Source organism: Corylus avellana, chromosome ca1, assembly GCF_901000735.1.
Source record: "Corylus avellana chromosome ca1, CavTom2PMs-1.0".
NCBI classification, from domain to species: Eukaryota; Viridiplantae; Streptophyta; class Magnoliopsida; order Fagales; family Betulaceae; genus Corylus; species Corylus avellana.
This window is the reverse complement of record NC_081541.1, coordinates 24981327-24988242: the sequence shown is the minus strand read 5'-3', so window position 1 is coordinate 24988242 and position 6916 is coordinate 24981327.

Here is a 6916-nt window from a genome sequence, read left to right as displayed (position 1 = left end):
ATTAATAGCAATGTAAAGAGCCGTCTCGCCATAAAATGTGATTTTTGCAGCCGCTGCACCCGGTTGGCGCTTAAGGAACTCCTCTGTAGCATTCCAATCACCACTCTGCACAGCTTTCTTTAAGGCCTCATACTGAACATAGTCGTCGTTCTCATTGCCTACAAAGTTTTGCTTTTTCGTTTTCATGGAATGATAATGAAATGAAGCCATGCATTCTGACATGCAACTATATACCCGATGTTCTTTTTCTTCCATTTTTAATTTCAGAATTAACCCAATATGTAAAGGTCAGTATATTGAATACTTGCCTAAAACTTGTTTATAACATAGGAAGCTTGGAAGGAAATATCTTATTGAAAATTAAAATTATATTTAATTCATTCATTTGGTGAGAGCTGGCCCTTTGCTATGGCCTATAGCCACCGCGCTTCTTTTATTTTTGAATTATATTTTTTATATTTTATATTTTAAATTAGGTTAGATTTACCTAGTGAAACATATAATTGACATATGATTTGTCAAACATAAAATATGTTTCATCAATTTAGTGGTCTAAGGTGGCACACTGTCAATTAATTGAAAAGTAAGGTGACGAATATACGCATTTAAAGCTAAGGTAAAACCTAAAAACATATTTATCACAAGAAAACATAAGAACTATTTTTGATAATTCCCTTAATCTTATTACTTGTTTAGAATGTTTGAGCATCTGCACTGTTGAGAGTTGAGAGAGAGACCTGAGTTGGTATTTTTGTTATACTTTTCTGCCAACGTATCCCATGCAGTTTTTGCCGAACTAATCTCAATAATGTTAGAAAATGTGTCAGGTCCACATGAAATTTGTATAGCATGCAAGGCCAAGGAATTCTTCTTACTCCAAGCTTTAAAAGTAACTTCATCATCTTCTATCCTTGGAGGTTCGGTGGTTGCTTCAATTATTTCCCAAAGATCATGGGCCATTAAATAGGTTTTTACCCGAACACTCCATTCCACATAATTATCTTTCTTAAGATCTTGAAGAACAACTGCACTCAAAAGCAACCTTTGTTTGAGCATGTATGTGCATTTTTGAGAGAGAGAGAGAGATAGAGAGAGAGAGAGACCTGCCAAAGTATTCCATGCAATTTGAGCCGAACTAGAATGCTTAATCACACGCAATGCATCCCGCCCGCAAGAAAGCTGGAGCACATTTAAAGTGGTGGAATTCTTGTTGCTCCAAGCCTTGAAAGCAGTTTCATCATCTTCTTTCTTAGGAGGTTTTGTTGTTGCTTCAACTATTTCCCAAAGATCTTGAGCCATCAAATAGGTTTTCACCCGAACACTCCAAGCCGCATAATTTTGTTTGTCAAGAACGTCAAGAACAGCTACACTCAAGCCATCCTTTATTTCCGTGTTTAATCTGTTAGTACATCCAAATGGTGTTAGGAGCATAATGAAACACAGCGAAAATACTAATAGGAAGTCCTTGATGAACTTCCCTAATCCCGTTGCAGACTATATATTAACAAACTTTTAATTATTCATTTGGTACTTCTTATTTTTTCCTGATTAATTAATATTTATTGGGAAAGCCAACAACCAACGACCAACATACACCGTTACACGAGATGACCGAATGGGTGTGATGCAAAATGAAAAAAGAATATTAATTTAGAGTTAGTATTATTTTGTGATTTTTTTTAATATTTAATTTATGTTTTTAGAGTCCATATTTAATAATGGGCTTGCCCAAAAGTTAGTCACATTAAGGTTAGGGTTTATAGCTTGTTTGAGATTGCATTTGAGAAATTGAGTTTTTAAGTCAAAAAAAAAAACAATTTTTGGCAAAAGCTTCCATTTTTAAGTCAAAAAAACACTTTTTGGCAAAAGCTTAAAATTTAAGCTTTTGCCAAAAATGCGTTTTGGCCATTTTTAGGCTTTTTGGACCCCTAAAAGCACTTTTAATTTTTTTACCAAACGAATAACCTTTTTTTTTTTTTTTTCTTTTTTTTTTTTTTTTTTTTTTTTTTTTTTTTTTTTTTTTCAAACGGACTTTTTTAGTGTTAAACACACTTTTAGGCTTCTTCCCAAACAGGCCCTTAGTGTTTTAGTCTATTTAAGCATAAGTTTCAATTGTATTTTGGAGACGATGATTGAGAAATAAACAGTTATTTTGTTCTTTTGAGAGTTATGATTACTCTTTCATGTGGCGAGACTCTACATTGGTGAGACGCCAAATTTATCTAATTAGCGAGATACCAATATTTTATCTTTATTTTGTTCTTCATCCGTGCTACGTTAGGGTGCGAGAGCGAAAAACAAAAATTTACCATCTACTTTGAAATAACTACAAATTCTAATAAGCATGAAAAACAAAATCGCTTATAATTACAAACGAGTCAATAAAGGAATCAAGGAACCTCAGTTTTGGAATTGGATTTGAGTTTTGTGCTCGTCAAATATATGTAGCATTGTACTCGATCATCTACTTTTATAGTTATGGTCAACGGCAGAGCTAGGATTGTCCATATTAAATTACCATTGATTATGCATGCATGGTTATAAACAATAAGACTTTAGCTATAAAACCATGTTAAATTTTTACTTATGTTAAAATTTTAATTAAACTTAATAGAAAAGAAAAATTATCCTAATTCTTCTAATCCTGGTGTGACGCCAAACCCCGGGTGTGACTCTAGGTTCTTTTGTTACTTTTTTTCCTTGATTATTCTCGAATTTCTTACTGTTAGTTCGTGGTGCTGCATGCATTAATTTTAGTATGTCAGGCTAGATTGTTTTCTTATGCAATCAACCATCTATCAAGCCAAAGTTCCTCTTATTTATGGTGCTGCATCACAAAGTCCATGATTACAAGAGATGTCTTTAGAGGTAACGGAAAACAAAAACAAAAGCCGAAAAAAAGGTCATCGCTACATTAAAAATCCTAAGAAACGATGAAGAAGAAAATCGCTTACAAAACAGTATCCAATCAAATAAAGATATATATAGCGTATTGTTGTTTTATGTTTATGGCATTGATCACCTTCATACATGTGTACTTGAAAAACTTTTGTGAGGGCATTTATTGGTAAATGAGTCACGCTACAAAGCCCTTTCAAAATTATACTCAGAGAAATGCTACATAACCATTAATGTAATCATATAACGTGATAAAGTAGGAAGACAAAAACGTTAAAAAATCTTTTCATCTTACTCTCGTAATAAACTAAAAAATAAAAAATAAAAAATCATATAACGTGATAATTGCATTCATCACATGCATCTTTCATTTGTTAACAGATGTACAAAACTTCAGCAAAAATAGCCTTTTGCTTCATATAAATCAGTAAGGAAAAAGTTAAAAACTTCCAGGGTTGGAAATAACTTCCAGGGCAAGTAATAACTTACAGGGTTGGACGAGCTTTCTTCCAAAACTGCCGCTTGTAGGTCCAAATGTGCAGTAGATCTCACCCGTAGACGAACTTAAAGAAATGATGAGACACCCACACTGCTTATAGTCAAATAAGTTCATTTATTGCTCATAATCTATTGGAACGTAGTCATTATAATTATCAAATGCAACTTGCTTATTACGTTTCAATAGATTATGATTAAAAATTGTTAAAAAATGTTACATTTGGAGGCGTGGAAGACATCCAATCATATAAGTTCAATTCACCATTCAGTCCCGTGCTACTCTTATTTAGTTTTTTAATCTATTTATTTATTAATTTGCTGAATGATGCCAGATATTGAACCGTAAACGGAGGGTCTTTACAATAGAGAATGAATTTGTTCATCTTCGCTTTGTTTACAATAGATATTGACCCGTAACCAACCCGTATTCTATATTGACCCGTAACCAACCCGTATTCTATATTGACGTCCGTATAACTTACAGCACATAAGAACAAAAGATGAAGAGAAGGATACCGCTGATGATATGTAAATTAAACTATAAAATTCTGGAGGGTCCACGCGTCTCGCTATCGACATGCAGGTTCCTAGTAGGTCACCTACCCATATTGGGAATATATCTTGAAGATAAAGTAGAAAAACTCATGAACAATTATCAGTATAGCAAAAGATCATGCAAAACAAAAATTTGCACAAGCATAAGACCCATATATACCTCATGAAATTGGGTAGCACTAGGTGTAGGCGCTCTATCATTTGATTCCTAGATCTTACTCCTCCTTCAATTAATCTACACACGCATGTTAGAGTTAATCTACACACGAAATTTCTTGTTTAAAAATTTTAAAATGTTAGTGTGAATTCTTTAAAGTATAAACGCAAATGCACCTAGATCTAGGTGTAGGCGCTCTATCATTTGATTCCTAGATCTTACTCCTCCTTCAATTAATCTACACACGCATGTTAGAGTTAATCTACACACGAAATTTCTTGTTTAAAAATTTTAAAATGTTAGTGTGAATTCTTTAAAGTATAAAGGCAAATGCACCAAAGATTAAGCGTTCTATAAAAACTATTTTTATGTGAAGAAAACATATTTTCCAACCCAAATTTAGAAATAAAGCAATAGTCCGAAAGTGTCATTTTGGCAGATAAATAATAACTCACTTGTTAGAAACGACAGTTTTGTTAAAAATGAATTTCTCTGAGATTCAACCATTTGGTAGAGGATCTCAAAACAAGTACTACTATGAGCTTTTATTTGACTTAATTTGAGTTCGTTTAACATCTACACATTAGGAGCCGCATAGGAGAAACCACAAGCTCTCTCTCAAGTCCAATTGAGCCATAACCTGCCCCAACCCCACCAGAGCATCAATGGGAATCCAAGGCGGCTAATACTAACCAAGTATATGTGATTACTTTCTATTGCGGATATTCGAACCCACGTCTTATTACAAGCCTGACTACTTGGTATTTTCTTAGGCCATTGAACCACAACCCTTAATGGTGCCTACACATCTGACTTGTTATGAAGGTCCGCTCTCTAAAAAAAATTCTCTAAATAACTTGACGTCGTTAGTTGGAAAAATTGACCGTCCATCTCACAATATCTAGTTATTTTACAAAGTTGGATCCCGTGGAAAAATGTTGGTGAGATACCCATTAAGGGTGATACGGCGGTCGGTTATTAATCACCTGCTAACAGCATACCACACTAACCGCTAACCCCTTTTGAAGGCGGTTAGAGAAAAACCGCTAACCACACACACACACATATATATATGAAACGATATCGTTTTTGTGTTTAAATATATATTAAAATGTATAAAAATTTAAAAACGACATCGTATGTAGTAAGGTATAATCATATTACCATATATTTTTTTTTAAAAAAAAAATTATTTAAAAAGCAGTTTGTGATTATTAGAGTTATTAACTGCTATAGCAGTTAGGTAGTTAGCGAATTTTACCAGTAACCACATTTTCAATTTTTAACACACTAAACTATGTCTTAAATTTTCCAAGTCTCTACAAAAATTGAAAACTTGTAAAATACCAACCTAGGCCATCTACCTCCTGATATTTATCACTTTAAAGGCTTTCTTATTAAATAAATCAAATGCTAGTGTATATAGTAAACAAAGACCAAAGTTGACATAGACCTAGACTTGGATGAAGATTTCGAGCAAGACCCTTTTTTTAGAGCGAGACTTGTTAAAGTAAACAATGCCCATTCACACTGTCATTTAATTCCGTTAGATCCTATTGTTAAACTGGACGGAAAGCACTTAATTTAAGCCAATTATATATCCTAAACCATAAGGACAAATTTATTAAGTTTTTTCTTAAATAAGTTATATAATAGTTGCTACAATTTTTAAAACATGAAGCGATTTTTAAACCAAATTAAAGCTATATTGAAGGTGTCGAACCTCAAGGACTACGTACGTAGGTGTTGTTATCAAGCTGGTCAAGATTAAATATAATTCTATTCAAAAGATGATTGTTTTGTTCTTCTATAACAAAAAAAAAAAAGATAAATAGTAATGAAAGAAAAAATAGGGGTTGATTTCACCGCTAAGCCATAACTAGGCCTGGGTATCGGTCAAAACGGTCCGGTTAAGGACCTTATCGGTTATTAACCGATAATTTTCGGTTAAACGGTTTATTAACCGATACCGAACCAATAAGAATTTTAACCGATAATTTCGGTTAAAACGGTACACGGTTAAACGGTCCGGTTAAACCGGTTAACCGATTTAACCGAGAGCTTTATATTGATTTATTTTGTTGGGCCAAAAACCAAAAATGAGTTTTTTTGACTTTTGAGAGCCCAAATACTTTTTGTTGGGCTAAAATAATTTATTAAAAATGAGTTGTTTTAGGGACCAAATACTTTTTGTTGGGACCCAGATATTTGTTTTTTGGGCTAAAAATTGAAGCTTTTTTATATTGATCCACTTCAACTTTTTTTTTTTTTTTTAATATTATAAAATACATTTTTCCAAAGTAAATGGACTAATTAACATAATGAATGCTAATTAGACTAGCAAAACTAGTTAATGAAAAATGTTTTTACCAAAGGCAAAGAAATCTCATCAAATGCCATTACTTAAAAAAAAAACATCAAACCTACCCAAACCCAAATTAAAATAAAATTCATTAATAAATAATAAACAAAGTATTAACTAATTAAAGTTTCTTAGCAAAAGGAAAATAAGTCATGGGCAACACCATTACACAAATTCGGAAACCTGTGTCACTTGTGGGAATTTGGAAACCTCTCTAAAAGACTAAACGGCGCCGTTTTGGGACTAGGACTTAAAAAAAAAAAAAAAAAAAAAAAAAATTCCGGTTTCTTATCGGTTAACCGGTTAACCGATAAGAACCGCTTAACCGGACCGGACCGAATTCCAGTATACTTTTTTTAACCGATAAGGATATCGGCATATCGGCTACGGTTTATATCGGTTCGGTCGAAGCCGGTAGACGGCCGGTTAAACGGTAACGGTTAATT